This window comes from Equus quagga, chromosome 8 (assembly GCF_021613505.1).
Source record: "Equus quagga isolate Etosha38 chromosome 8, UCLA_HA_Equagga_1.0, whole genome shotgun sequence".
Lineage (NCBI taxonomy): Eukaryota > Metazoa > Chordata > Mammalia > Perissodactyla > Equidae > Equus > Equus quagga.
The window spans coordinates 121,142,960-121,159,148 of record NC_060274.1 but is presented as its reverse complement, the minus strand read 5'-3'; the positions used below and the strand labels follow the sequence as shown (position 1 = coordinate 121,159,148).

The 16,189-nt window shown below is 42.3% G+C and overlaps 1 pseudogene; it reads left to right on the top strand.

Annotated features, from left to right (window-relative positions):
• The first annotated feature begins 5,237 nt into the window (after positions 1–5,237).
• Positions 5,238–15,862, top strand: LOC124243407 (TRPM8 channel-associated factor 2-like; annotated as a pseudogene).
• The last annotated feature ends 327 nt before the right edge of the window (positions 15,863–16,189 follow it).

The window sequence follows — 16,189 nt, the reverse complement described above, 5'->3', positions numbered from 1 at the left end:
ACTCCTCTGTTTCCCTTCATCAGTCTCACCAGAAATTTGTCTTTTCAAAAAACCAACTTTGAGTTTATTTCTACTTTGCTTCTACTTAAATGATATCTACTCTCAGTTTTATTTTTTCTTTTCTCCTGCTTCTTGGAGGAGGCATTATTTTAGTGTGATTTTCTAACTTCCTAGGATGATGCTTAGTTCAGTTTGTGTTCATTTTTTTTTCTTATATTAACTGTTAAGGACATACACGTCTCAGTGGTCACTTTGCTCTCCATCTTTTGCCAAGCAGAGAGTTCATTCTCTCTGTCCCGTCTCCCTCCAGCTACAGTAGCAAGACTTTGGCAAAAAGAACAATTAAAAATTCTTTCAGACGCAGTCATAAAATAAAATAAAAACTAGCCCAAACTTTTTTTTTGAGGAAGATTAGCCCTGACCTAACTGCTGTCAATCCTCTTCTTTTCGCTGAGGAAGAGTGGCCCTGAGCTAACATCCATGCCCATCTTCCTCTACTTTATATGTGGGACGCCTACCACAGCATGGCGTGCCAAGCGGTGCCATGTCTACACCTGGATCCAAACCAGTGAACTCATGGCCGCCGAAGCAGAAGATGTGCACTTAACGTCTGTGCCACCCGGCCGGCCCCAAAACTAGTTAAAACTTAAACAAGACAGGCTTCTTCATGATCTATTAAAACCCACCCTCATTTGGCATGAAATGATCCACCCTATACAAATAGCAAAAAGGAACAAATAAATTCAGCAAATTAGTGATGAGGCACCCTAGCTTCCAGTGAATGGAGGTTCAAAGATGAGCCCCTGGTGAATGGGCTTTCAGCACTGTGGCTCTTCCCAAGTCATCATCGCTGATCCCAGGTGGCCTGCGAGGCTTCTCAGCAGGGATTGACCATGCCAAGCACCAGAGTGCATTGCCTTTGCCTCTCACTAGAGGGCAGTCGCCCAACGCAGAATGTCTAGTCTGGCCCCGTCTGGTCAGTAGTGCCATTCCAATTTCCTAACCAGGGTCCAAAGAGCAAATAATAAAAAAATAAAATTCTTGAAAACTCAAGAATGAGCCTCCTTCAAGGAAACTCTCTAACGGGACACGCCCAGAACGGTTGCTGGCCTCATTGCTTTCACTCATTTTGTTAAAATCTTTCCTCAGCCTGCCTCCACGTCCTGTCATTTTTTGGTCCATGTTTCTTATAACCAGTACAGAAGCTTTGCAGAGACCTCCTTGCTTACCACAGGGAACTATTATCATACAGAGCATGATGGTGACATCTAGAGGGGACTTTGAAGAGGCTAGGACAATCTCAGCACCTACATTATTTCAGTTGCCTTTACAAACCCAGACCCAGAGAGAAGTGACCCAGAGACTGGCAAGGAGAACCACTTAAATGTCACTCAGGTATTCAGTGAAGGTGCCCAGCCAAGCGCCACTCTCCCAAAAGGAAGCAGGAAGAAAGATATTCTGGAAGATAATCACACCTTCTTCCCTATATATAGCATCTCCAGACTATCCACTCATCACTTCTACACAGACGACTCTTCTCCTTCACGCTAGGCCTGAGCTACAGTCGCAAAATGACCAGGTGAGCTTCTCTGACGGTCTCTGCAATGTGAATGTTCCCGCTGTGCAGGCACGTGGGGAGGGAGGGGTTACTGAGGTTCTTTCCTGTGTATTGGACCTGGACATTGTGTGCCTAGGGCTTGTGGTACCACTGAGAGGAGGGGAGCTATTGGACTTTTGTATAAGTGAAAGACGCAAATGTGTGGGTTTGAACTGGAGCCCCCAGGTGTCCAAAGCTCATGAGAGGAGTTTCCTTGCTCTTGGTCTGTTTTCTGTTTCTGATTTTCTTTGTGCCCTGATTCTCCTTCTTTTGTTCATGCCATATTTATCCTTCTTGGGTCTTATCAGACAAGAGTCCAATTTTCTGTTTGGCTTCCATAGGCAGGCAGAGCATCAGGGCTGACAAGGATTTAGAGACCCTGCCATGTTACACTGTGGGTGAGCAACTATGGCTGGAGAGGTGAAAGGACATGCTCTCTGTCGCCAGCACTGTGGGATCCAGTGGGTGGGCTGTGGCAGCCGCAAAGAAGAGGCATCGAAAAACAAAAAATGTTGCAAATGTGAAAGAATTGTCACATTTAATTTGGGAAAAACATTTGAAGTGGTCACCCAAGGGAAAATCAGAGTTTTGTTTGCTTTTCTTTTATATTTTAGTGTGTGGTTTGGTTTTTTATTACATGTGGAGTGTGCAAAGGCCGCACCACCATCCAGCCAGTGCTTTAGGCTCTAACATTCTTAATCTGATTCAGAGTGTCACACAGGTAGTGGCAGGTCACAATCTGTTCTTGTTCACATGATCCTTACTCTGCAATCTCAAAAGGAGAAGAAATGTCAGATACTGTATCTTCTTTTAATCAAATTAGATTCTACTCCAAGCCTACTTTCTCCTAGACTAGTAGGAAATTCACTGTCTGTTAAGCACTGGGGATCTCTCAATTCTAGCTCGGTACTTAAGTTAAGCAAAAACATTCAGGAAGGCACCTCTGGTCCTTGGTCTGCAACGGCCACAGCTGAGATGTACACTCTTTAAAACTCCATGGTCTCTGCAGTGGTTCTGGGGCTTCATTGAGCTAAGACATCTTCACAGAGACTGGGATCCCCAGTGAATGTGTCCATTTTCTCTAGACATAACACCCAAACCCTTCCTCTCTCGTCCCCTGAACCCCCTGGCCCCAGATCCTTCCACCTCCCTGGAGGTGCTTCCCAAAGGCTGTCCACAGGCTCCTATTCCCATGGGACCCACAGAGCCCCTTTATCTTCTCAGTCTCAGGTCATCTCCCACTTCAGTCTCACTGCTTCCATCGTCCACCCTCTTTTATTTAAAGTCACTCATGTCTCTCCCTCCCCCAACCACTGGTGACCTCAAACTTTCAGAAAATACCCGGGATGGGGGCTGTCTGTAGACAATATAATTTTTTGGCTTTGTAACAAAATCTTCTACTTGGCTTTAAGACACTCACATTATGATTTACTTTTGAACAGGAATATATGCTGTTCCTCCAACCTGAATCTCCAGTCGTGCCCCTTCATGTTGAGAGTCCTTGCCCCTGCTCCCCTAATCTCATGAGCTCAGGCTAGTATATTGAGTGGGAGGATGGGACCAGGAGTAGTGGCCCTATCACCACCTGGTATCCATCACCAGATTGGTGATCTAGCATCTTTCTCTCTCCCTTTCTGGATCCTGGTCTTCTGGGATGAAAGGGAAGTGGATGCCAATTTTACCTAAAATCTCTGATGAAATCACAATGTCTCTTTTACTCTGTACCTCTCTGTTTTCCCAAGACCTCCTCCAGCCAAGCACAACTCAGCTTATTCTCAAGCTGTCTAAAGACTTAACTATTGTCTCTGAAATATTTCTTTTTGAGGCTGAACTCTTCCAGGATTTGTTAGGCAAAAAAATTGATTACCTCATCCAAATAAAAGTATCTTTGCACATGCCTCTGGCTGCCTCATCGGTAACGCATCAAAGGACACATCGCTTGGGCAGGGTATTCACTAATCTAGATGCCAGGCACTCAAGGATCCCATGGAAAACTCCTGGTTTTCCTTAAACTTGCAAAGGAGCAACCGGATCTTTTAACTTTGAAAAGTAATCACCTACTATCACTCACAGATTCCAGGCTAGTGTTGAAACTGAAACACTTTGCCAAACTTACTGGCTTCTCAAAATGATCAAAATTTTCCTCCTCAACTCGCTTCACCAGTCTCAGTACTTGGAAGAAGCTGGGGGAAGGGTGACATTTAGTCAGGCTGGGCAGTCAGCAGAGCCTGCTCCTCAACCATGCCCTTGCTCATATCCAGCCTTCAAAATGGACCAAACCATGTCTCATGGGTCTAAAGACCCCCTGGCAAGTGCCTTCTGTGAAAAAGGCTTTATTCTCAGAAAAAATACAGAAACTTTTTCACTTGCCTTCTTCCGGTAATTTAAATTCTTATAATGAGTGTTGGCGAAAGAGAAGGGAAAGGAGGGAGGGAATGAGATTCTACAGGACAGAGACTAGAAATCACAGGCCATGTTCACATTTTCCAAGTGGACCGGAGTCTTTATTGGGGAAAGTAGTGGAAGATAAAGCTGAAAAAACATGAGGAGGCGAGATTCCGGCAGCCTCCTCTACCAGTTTGAAAGAAGCGATCATAGTTTACCTGTGGTGAAGACTTGAGAATTTCTTATCACGGGAGTGGATGAGAATCAAAGATTCCAGATCAGTTTGACCAAAGCCTGAAGTACTAAGAACCTGAAGCAGGTTAGTGGCAATATGAATGGAGACCAAAGTGATAGACACTTGACAAAGCTTGGTGACTAACTGGATGGTCAAGGAGGAGGGAGGAAGAAGGTGATCATGATTGAGGCTGCAGTGTCTCCCATCATTTTCAGAAGCCAGAAAGAGTGATAAAATCACAGAAATTTACTTATAGTTGCATAATGTGCCAGGCTCTCAGCAAACCATTGACATCAATCTTCAGATCAAAACCCCTCAAGGTCCATATTATCTTCCCTATGCAGATGGGAGAGACAATCTTACGCACTTGATCTAAAGGTAACTGTTGAGAAGATAGAGATGAATTAAATTTCCTGTATACAGACTTTGGGCAGATGACTGTAATGTTCCATATGCTGATTAAAAATAAAGATTTATGTTCATTAGAGAAATGCAGGCCAAGGATAAACGATAGGGATCATTTATAGCTGTCATAATGAAGAATTACTGTAAATGTAATTTCTGATGGGCAAAATGGGCCTGGAAGAGAGGAGACTGGGCCAGCAGGGGACAGAGCCAAGAGAACATCTGGGAGATAAGGAGGGATAGATAATGTCTGACTAATGAAAATAAATCAAGAGAGTGAAGCTCCTTAGAAATGTCTGGGTAATGAAAATAAATTGAGAGAGCGGAGCTCCTTAGAAATCATATATATGAAGAGTTGTAGAGCCTGGGAAATCAACAGAGAGGTAGCTACTTGAAAGTACCTGAGTACAGCTATAGGTTCTGTTGAACAGGACACTATGAGAAAGAAGGTAACTGTTGCCTTTATCTTTTTCTATTTTTCATAATAATACTAAGATTTTATTTTCCTTTTTTGACTGTGTTAACATTTTCACAGATGGAACTATAGATTTATTTTTTTGTTCATTCATTTACTATACTGAATCTTTGCTTTCCTCTGCAGCAGCTAATAGAACTATGGGGACAACTCCCACTGCTGCTTTCGAGGCCCTCATGGATGGAGTAACAAGCTGGGATGTCCCCAAAGGCCCCATCCCCAGTGAACTCCTTCTTACTGGAGAGGCTGCCTTCCCAGTGATGGTGACTGTCAAGGGCCAGGTCCTCATTGTTCCCTCCTCCTATGGCCAAGGCCGCCTCGTGGTTGTGTCCCATGAGGGCTACCTGCTGGATGCTGGCTTGGCCCCATTTCTTCTTAATGCAGTAGGCTGGCTCTTTCCCTCCCCTGGGGCTCCCATTGGAGTGAACCGTCCTTGGCATCACTAGTAAACATCCTGCAGGGCTCTGGGGTTGAGGCACAGAGTCAGCCAGAACTGGGAGATGCCCTGGGGGTTTACTGCATCAGTGCCTACAATGACAGCATGACTCCAGAGCTGACCCAGTTTGTGAAACGTGGAGGGGGCTTGCTCACTGGGGGCCAGGCCTGGTATTGGGCCAGTCAGCACGGCCGTGACAAGGTGTTGTCCAGGTTCCCCGGGAACCAGGTGACCAGCGTGGCTGGAGTGTACTTCACCAACACCTGTGGAGAAAGAGGCCAGTTCAAGGTCTCTGAGAACGTGCCCAAGATCCCACTCCACATGAGGTAAGTGTCCCTATGTGGAGTCTGATCTGTGTTAAATAGCAGCCCCATTTCCCCCTTTTTTCAGTCTAGCAGAGGAGAAATTTGTTGGTATGGAAGAGAATCATTGCAAATTACTAGTGTAACTATACAAATGACCTTTGGCGGATAAGGGACAATATCCTTGTAGCCGCCCCTGACGCAGGAAGGGTTAATGATCACCGGAAAAGGCTTACCAACAGACTGTGACCCAGAAGTGAGAAGGCCAGTCAGCCAATGAAGGGTAAGACCCCCCAGGGCGGGGCAACCTAAGACAGGCGCAGTCGCCTGGGGGCACAGATGGAGACACGATATTGATATTGGGAGCACGAGGAGCTGTTGCCTTGGAGAACTTGCCTGCTCCGAGATAAAAATATACAAGCACAGCAATAACATGATAATATCAAAACAGAGGCCGAGGGAGGGCTCCTTGAGAAATCACTAAGAATTCTTGGCATTCACTAATTACTTCATCCAGAACACCTGTGTATGTTTAACAGATGTAAGTTATGTATATATTGAAACACTGGTTATAATAAACTCAGAGTGGCCATCAGCCCTCTTAGCATCTATCCTGATGTGTACATTGGATTGTGACACCAACAATCCTCTCTGTTCTCTCCTATGGACTGGGTATTAAATGTCTTGAAGGCAGGATGTTTTTCTGTTTTATTTACTATTGTGCCCCCGAATTTTGACTAGTTAGAAAGAGATGGCTGTAAGTAGAGAAAACATCTATAAAGTTCAAGAGAGAGAAGAATCATGTCTGTTTGAGTTATATCACTAGCACATAGTACCCTACCTGGCATATAGTAGGTACTAAATAAACATTGAATGAAGGAATGAATGAAATTGAGGGTCAATGTACTTCAGGGACAGCAGGGAGAACATGTCACAGTCTAATCCTTCCATTAAGATACTTCTTTCCCCAGGAGTGGAATGGGGCAATGCAATTATCTCTGAGTTGATGAAAGTAGAGTAGCAGCGTGGTTATGAAACCAGGGGCAGCCCTGTGACATCTCCTTCTACAGTGGAGTAGGATTCTTTCTATCTTTTAGAAATTGAACAAGTGATGTGGTTTCTCATAATCATAAGGTTGACTCAAACGAGCTATAATGGTCCTATGATTTGAATCCCAAGAAGTAGATAGGTCAAAGTTCTTCCTCAGTTGCCTACATCCCCTGGATATATAAATCTACCTCATTCTTTGGCACAGATGAATAGTATTCCATGTGGTGGCCATAGTGTAACTTATATACCCATGGAAATATTGATGGGATCTAATATCTGCTATTATTCAAAGTTTCAAGATGAATATCCTTATATGTCATTGTATACAACTGCAAGTGTTTTTTGGTATACAGTCCAAAAAAGGTGAATAGCTAATTAAAAAATATTTGTATTTGAGATGTTAATAGAAACTGACATATTGCCATTTTAAAAGGCTATATCAATTTACACATATAACAAAAATAGTGTCCCAGACAATCGCTACGACTGGGTGTTATTAATTTTTGTTTGACATTCTTACCAGTATGGAATGTGAAAAATGTTCTTATTTTAATTTGTATTTCTCTGATTACAAATGGAGAGGATTCTTTTTATGTTTATGGTCATTTTTATTTCTTCTTTGAATTGTCTGTTCACAACTTTTATTTTTTTCTATTTGGTTTTTGTCTTTGTCTTATTGATTACTAAGTGTTTTTTTCTATAGTACACATGGTAAGTTTTTGTCTATGTTACATGCTGCAAATACTTCTTTCTACCATTAGTTTTTTAATTTGTTTTGGGAGTTATATACATGTTTTATATTTGTATGTGGTCACATCTATCAGTCTTTTTCCTTCATAGCACCTTTTATTGTTAAAAAGTCTTTTCCCATTATAAATGTGTGAAAATACCTCCCTCTATTTTCTTCTAGTACTTTTATGGTTTTATATTTTACATTTAGATCTTTAATCCATATAGATTTTTTTGTATTATATCATACATATTTTTTCTCAACATATGGCCAATTCTGACAGTACAATTTGTTGAAAAGTCAGTATTTTGTTCACTGATTTTAAAGGTTACTTTTTTGTATAATATGCTTCCATATGAGTATGAATCTGTTCTTCAGCTATCTCCCCTGGACCTCTGACCTATTTGTCTGACTCTGCACCAACCATATTGCTTTTGTTACTCCAGCTCTGAAGTGCATTTTGACATCTAGGAAAACAAACTCTTCTCCATATCCCCATATTACATTGCTCAGCAATTTCAAAAATTTCCTGTTTGCTTTTGGACATTTATTCTTGCAAATTAAACTATAGAAGCAATTTATCAAGTTCCTTTAAAATATATTGAGACTTTGGGCAAGATTAGACTCAATTTAGAGATTATTTAGGGATAATTAACATCTTGAAAAATTGGAACTATTCATCTAGCATCAAAGTATGTCTCTTCAGTCATTCAGGTGTTCCTGTATATTCTTTGTCAAGTTTTATAGATTTCACTAGAAAGTCTTTTCACATTTCTTAGTAGTAGGATTATTCTTGATACTTTTATATTTTTTTGGCCATTATGAATTATGAAATTATCCATTGTATAATTATCTGTTCCTGATTTAATTATTGAGTTTTGTGTCTATATTGAATTCAAACACTCTTTCATTAGTTATAATAGTTTGTCAGTTGATTCTCCTAAATCTTCTAGTAGATGGAATCTAGTAGCAAATAATGGAATTTTTTACTCATTTCATTATAATATTTCTTTCTTTCATTCATTAAATAGGACATCCCTTAAAATTATGAATAGCGGCAGTAATAGAGGGAAACCTTGGTCTTTTTCTCCTGGTTTAACAGAAGTGCTTCTAATGTTTTGATGTTGCATATTCTAATGGCTACATTTTATTCAGACAAGCAAGTTTTCCTCAACTTACAACTTAGTTTTTAATTTTGTTTTATTTTTTAAAATCAGGAATAAATTTTATCAAAAGCTTTCTTGACATCAATAGGAATGAGAAAGTTGATCTCTAATTTATTAGTGCTCTGCTCCACATTTGTTCAGAGTCAGAGTCAGAACTCCTAACCATTGAGCTATATTATCTATTTTGGAAGCCTCTCCCTCTCCCGAAAAATCAAGAGTTGAAATGAAATGGATAGTTTGGTTTGAGCATCATTTAGACTTAATATTTTGTTAACTACAGCACCCCTTCCTCTTGATAATGTCACTTGATCTGTTTTTTCATAGTATCAGTAGTAATGTGTGTTTACTCACAGAAAATCTCAACTATAAAGAGTTTTTGTAAGTTTTCTATTTCAAAGACACCAACCTGAAAATCAGTTGTGAAACGTCTGCACAGATAGAGAAATCTATAGGCAGAATGAATACTTTAACTAAAATGCTACATGTTGATTTGAGAACAAGACAAAAAACTGTCGAAGTATTTTCTCAATTTTATGTGGAAAATGAATTAAGAAATAACTTACAGCAGTTATTTCACAGTATTTGATAAAATCAGTAAATGAACATTTAAAAATATATAGAAATTATTTTTTTCTGATTATGAAGATAAATTCAGAACATGTGAAAAAGTATAAAAGGAAACAAAAATCATCCAAAGTGATCCTACCTAGAGCTAACTGCAATAACATTCTAATATATACCCTTCTAGTAATTTTTCTATACTTTCAATAATATTTTCAATATTATTTTGGATCTTCCTGTACACACTGTTTTTGTAAGTTCAGTTTTTTCACTCATTTTTAATTGCTGCCTTTTATCGTAACTATACCTATGCCAAAATCTATTTACTCAACCTCCAAGTTTTGACAGCTAAGTAGAATACAATTTAATACAACACTGAAATATTTTATCAGCTAGTTTAAAAAAATGGTGATGTTTTCTTACCTGATTTAATTGATAAAAAATGATGGAATAAATGTTTTCCTCTGTGTAATAATTCCAGAGGTTTTATTTAAAAACTACAAAAAGTAAGCAGAACAAAAGACAGCCTAGAGCTCTGATAAAGATAATTTGAGAATTTGGGGAATTTCACGGCCTTTTTTATTTATGCATGTGTATGTGAGCACATTTTGTAGAATATAAGCCTTCCAAATTTATAAGCAGGTCTTCTCTCTATGGGAATGATAGGCTGTTTTCTAAACTTTATTTCATATTTTTATTCAAATAAACAATGTATAATTCAGAATAGTCAATGGATTGTTGACTGAGACAGCAGTTCATGCTGGAAAATTTCACTGGGAGAATTTATATTTTTATTTCAAGATATATTGAGTCTTTAAAGTAGAATCTCACAGTTTTATGATGCTAATTACTCATAATCAAAACTGATTTGAAGACTGCAAGATTAAAATAGCAGTCTCCTCGCTTTCCTCTTAAAGGTTTTGTTCCCAAAGGCCTCAGGTCTTGGGTGTTATCTTCTGACCTATTTTTATGCTCACCTGTCTTGCAGGTGCTAATGGGGGGGGGGGAGGGCGGGAAATGCCCCTTCTCCAGGTGTGGGGAGGACCACAGTCAGGATCAGCAGCAGCTCCCAGAAGGGATCTCAGAGCTGGACATCAGTGGAGAGAGAAAACACACCCAGCTGCTGGTTCATGGAGCCCTGGCCTTTCCCCTGGGACTAGACAGCTCATTAGGCTGCTTTCTTGCAGCTGCCCATTATGGCTGTGATCGTGTGGTGCTTGGTGGCCATAAGAGTTTGATCCTTGATCACAGGATGGGCCCATTTGTAGTCAATGCTCTGCACTGGCTAGTGAGGAACCAGAAAGAGATAATTGGATTGAGCTAAAAAATGCAAGCACTGGGCACTATGTTATCAAAAAATAACCTGGAGTGGAGAAGGGCAGACTTCTGACCAGTGACTTGAGTGTCTTTTGCTGTGAATCACTCGGCAACATGGATGTCAAGAAGGTGGAGGAATTTATTGCAGAAGGCGGAGGGTTGCAGATTGGTGGCCAGGCCTGGTGGCAGGGCTACAAACACCCAAATTCTAACTGTATGTCTTAGTGTCCGAAGAACAAGCTCCTTACACGCTTTGGCCTTGGCATCTCAGATCAGCAAAGCAGTACAGGTTGCTTCCCAGTCCACAATCCCGGGGTGATAACCTACCGCATCCACAGAGCTCTCTCCCAATTCAAGTCCATGCTGTGCAATGAAAGAAGAGGCATAGACCACAGCTGGCTAGAAAGGCTAATGAAAGACTGTGCCTACATGTTTCAAATCCCGTATAAGGGAATTCCCATCTATGAGTCTGTGCACAAAACCGTCCCGGAAATGATCCAACAAAAGGGCTTACCACTCGTGAATAAGGAAAACCCAATTACTAGGGGCAGCTCTGAGGCCGTCCCGATATCCTTGGCCAGAGACCTGGCCAAATTGGGAACTGACTGCTTTCTGTTGCTCTGTGATCAGACTCTGTCCTTTCTATGTCCCACAGAATCTCCCATCACCATTGAGATCAGTTCAGGTATGGAATGAAGAGAGGGGTTAGGATGGTGCAGGAATAGGGAGATGGTGGACTGGGTGACTTCAGCAGCATTCAAAGGACCTTCCCCCTCAGGAAGGCCACCTCCATTCTTTCCATGAACCTTTAAGAAGGTAGGGTTTAGGGATTCTAAGTGAGATATGGGACACATGAGTCATGGCAGCATAGGCGAGTTCAGGTGTGCGCAGGAGGTGCAAAATCTTTGGGAGGGACTGTGGGGATCCTGTGTGAAGCTGGAGCCATGGTGATGGGAAGACCTCAACCTTCTCCACAGTTCTTCTCAGACAACAGTAGTTCCTGGGTGGGTACTGGACTCTACTTACCTCAAGGACAAATTGCAGAAGTTACGCTGTCTGATGATGCTGTCTCTGCTGACTTGAAGGTAGAGCATTCTGAGCCCACCTCCACACGAAGTGAACTTCTGACACTTCCTTAGCACTTTTACTTCTTCTCTCAGTAATGTTTTAGATTCTCTCAACAACCCCACCGGGCGTACAGGGCAGGTACCACCCTCACTTTACAAAAGAGGAAAGCCATCATGGAAAAGCCCAAGGTTCTGGTGAGAACAAGGAATCACAAAAGGTTCTTTATCTCCTCCTCCTTTTTTGCCCGATATCAAACACTTTCTGACCTTTATTCTTTCCCCTAACATCTCAAACCTTATGGGCTGTCCAAGCTCCAGCCCCATCCTAAATAAAGGGATCACTTCCATAGATACTTACATGGGTGCAGATCCTGCCCTCTCCTAGCTGAGACCCACAGGAAATACCAGAGAGAGTCACTGTCTTCTCTGAGTCAGTATTTAACGTGGGGCTGGATTTGCTTAAAAAAAAGAAAAAAAATCCCCAAACTCCATAGAGAGCAAAGAATCATTATGACCAGAAAGGGGTGCCCTGAAGAAAGAGGCTAAATAGAAGCCATCCTGCCCTTATCCAGGTGAGACCTACCACTCAGGCATGCTCCTCTTCTCACTCCTGCTCAGGACAAGGCAGGTCGGAATCCTGTCTGCACTCAAACCCTCACACACAGCTATTCAAACGTCCCCATGATGACTCCCTTGTCTCCCTTGATGGATGCTTACTCTGACAGGTACTGATCAACTGCTGCTCCAATAACCTAAGTCTAGCAGAGACTTACTACCGGTCCCCTGTGATGATGCACCAGTGCAGCTGGGAAACAACAAAGATGTCCATCTCCTGGCTCTGAGGGGGGGGGGGGGCCTCCTCTACATCATTGTGCCCAGCGGTTTTAAACTGGGCTTTGTGCCTGTAACCATCAGTGGAGCTGTGTCTGCTCCATACTTCAAGCTGGGTGAGCGGGGGATTTGGATTCAGCTTAGGTCCCAGAATAGAGGCGAGTCTGGAGGTGGAGAGTGGGCTGGCTGTAAGAGAGAACAGGGGCCTGAGTGATGGAAAAAAGGGGAGTGAGTCTTGAGGGCAGAAAGTGAGCTGGACAATATGGACACATGATCCTTGGAGACCTGAGAGAGGGATGGGGAAAGGGACAGGGGTTTGTGTTTCCTTTTATGGCAAGGAAAGACTTTATTAATTACCAGGTTGTCTCTCTCTGTGGTCAAAGTTCTGTAATATAAAACCAGGAAAAATGATGTGGGCAGACTTATTTCTTAGGTAAGACATCCCTGGAGGAGTGGAGAGGCTGTATCCAGGAGACCTGGCAACCTGGGAGAGTTGGCAACAGAGAACATCATCTTGACAGTGCCAACTGCAAACCTCCGGGCTGTGGAGGACCCAGAACCTTTACTCTGCCTCTGGGATGAGATGATGCAGGCTCTAGCCAAGCTGGGAGCTAGACAATTTCCTCTTCTTCATCCTGAAAGGATAGCTGCTGACGTAAAGATCTCAGCTGGTGGGTGCTCTGGGGGAATTCTCTGAAAATTTATTTTCCAATTGAACAAATGTAATTTAAATTACAAAGCAAAATTTTGCTGGGATCAGTAGAGGAAATGATGCATAACACTTAGTGTCCTGCAAACCACGTTCTCGTGAAAAAGATAAATTATTTAAATCTTCAAGACAAGGAGTCACAGGCTAGTAAGAATGGAGAAAAAATAAGTCACATATGGCTTCATGAAACATGTAAGAAATGAGTGGAGACAGAGCTGGCAATGAAAAGAAGCAGAGGACGGTACTTAGAGCAGAGTAAAGGAGGCCTTGTTGAGTCTTGAGAAACCTGGAGAAAATGTAGGTATTTATAGAAAAATGAGGAAGCCTGATTGCCATCCTCAGGCTCTCAAAATGATTCCACAAAATGGATTAAGACTAATTTCTAGAAGGGAGAAACATACTGTTTTCTCTCAGAGTCCCAAATCCAGACACTGCACACCACCCACATAAAAACAGGTGCCAACAGTCACCCACACAAAAATGAAAAAATAAAAAAAGACTGATGACATGAATAGTCACATTCCATATACATGTAACTTTCAGGTCAAGTAGGGAGGAGAATGTAAAACTCTAAGAAACTGGGAAGGATGCCAGCTAGGTTGCAAAGAAACTTGGACAGGGAGGTAAAGTCAGATGCTTTTCTGATTAATCTGGGATTACTCAAAATGTTCTGGGTCTTCTGGGATCGTGGGGGAGATATAATCTGCAAAGAATATCATACATCACCTCGTCTCTTCTTCCTTATCGCTTTCTTCAGGTTGGATGCCTTCTGGGTACCCCACCACATGCCATGTGCAACCAGTGCCTGAGTTCCTTGATGAGGGGATCATAAGGTCGAAAGGCATTTAAGCTCCCTTCCATGAGCTGGGCCACAACCAGCAGCTATCCGGATGGACTATCCATCCCCATACCACTGAGGCCATGTGCAACCTCTGGCCAGCCTACGTGAATGAGATGGTCCTGAACTAATTCCCAGGGCTCAGGCCCACTCTGCTCTGGGACCTCAAAATCGGGAGCAGAGGATCAAAATGCACATGGACAAGGGAACCCCCCTGAATGCCTGGAAGATGTGGATGGCTCTGGAAACAGATCTTCAGGAGAGCAGAAATGGAGGGAGGTAGGGACCCACAGCTCTGACCCCAGGAGCCCAACAATTCCTTCCTCACCCGCACCAGCCATGGGCCCATGATTTCCCCTGGACCTGGTGGACTGGTGGTTTCTCTCTGTGGCTCAGGTTTTACACGTCTACAGTGGGTAACGATACAAGTCTCACTCCAATCCTCGGCCTCAGAATTTTTGGGAAATAAATGAAAGTGGGTGGAGTCATTGCGAAAAGTAATTATAACACAGCTCTGGCCAGACAACCTTGAAGCAGAACCTCAGCTTTGTCAAATACAAGATCCAATTGTTTCTTCTGAGTCATCTTTATAGCTCAAAAGACGATGACATTACTTCACTTTATCAATGCATTACAGGGATATATTTTGGGGAGAGTGACCTGGTAGCAAGTTTCTCAAGACGGTATCTTCCTCCTCAAACCCCTAATGTGGAAGACTTCTGGTTTCATTATAAAAGAATACCATATGTGCAGTGTTTTGTAGCTTTTCAAAAACCTCTCCCATTTTTCTCATCTAATCCTTGCCAGCTGCATGAAATACACTGCAGAAGTCTTGTCATGATCTTCATTTTACGGGGGCAGAAACTGAAGTTTAAAGAGCATAAGCAGTTTGCCATTGACCTTATGATTAATAGGAAGGGACAGACCTAGAACTCAAGTTCGGTGTCCTGACTCCAGTTGCCCATTCTGGGCACTACAGCACTCTGTCTCTGGATTTTCAGTCTCCACAATTCCAAAGAGTGTGAGATTACTTCAGGCAGCAAAATAGCTTTGGATTATACCATTGTCCTTAATAGTAACTAATCTGTTTGCCCATCTGCATGAAAGAGTCATAGTCTCAGCCAGAAGCTTGACATACAAATTCACTTCAAAGCCTCTGGGGGCAGACTCCCTTCACTGCTCTCCTCCTAGACTTCTGTGGCTCTGGGGTCTGAGACTCAAGTCCCGGCCAGGCAGCCACCTCCCTGACTCCCCACCTTTCATTCCCACCACTATGGTCAAAACCCAAGGCCCAAGCATCTCTCATCTGAACTATTCCAGCAGCCTCTTCACTAGTCTCTTTACTTCTAGCTACAATCCCAACAGACTTACATCTGCACTGCTGAATAAACTGCACATTTCAGCTAAAAACCCTTTAGTGACTCCCTATTGCCTTCAGGTAGAACGCCAAACTCTTCATTATCTGCCTCTGCCTTATCTTCCTGCCTTGAGTTCCAGGCTCACACCCTCTTACTCATTCGCCAGCAAATCCAAACTGTTTATAGTTTTCAGAACACATCACTGTATTCCATGTTTCTGTGCATTTACAAACACTGCTCTGTCTCCCTAAAATGGTTTTGTCTTCTTTATATACCAGGAAAACTCCTGTTCATCTTTCAAAATCAACTCATTTGTCACCCTTTCCAGGAAACCTTCCCTGAATACATTCCTTTGAGACATTATTTACTTGCTCTCCTGCATTACTTTTTGTGTTCTAATGACACGACGTTGTCAGTTATTTGCTTAAGCACTTGTCTCTCTTATCGGGGGCCAGTATAGGAGAGTTTTCTCCTTTTTCATCTTTGTGAGCCTAGTGTTCAGCACAGCTCCTGGTACACTGTAGATGTTCAATAAATGGTTGATTATAATTACTATTAGATATCTCCTAATGATCTAATGGATACATGATATCACAGCTGAGCAATGATGAAAGAATGACAGTGGTGCTGGCTGAGACATTCTACTTCAACTTGTCTTCAAGGCTGTGATCCTCCAGGGTCATAGATTCTTACGTGATGAACCAGGAGTATGTCCTTTGTAGCTCTA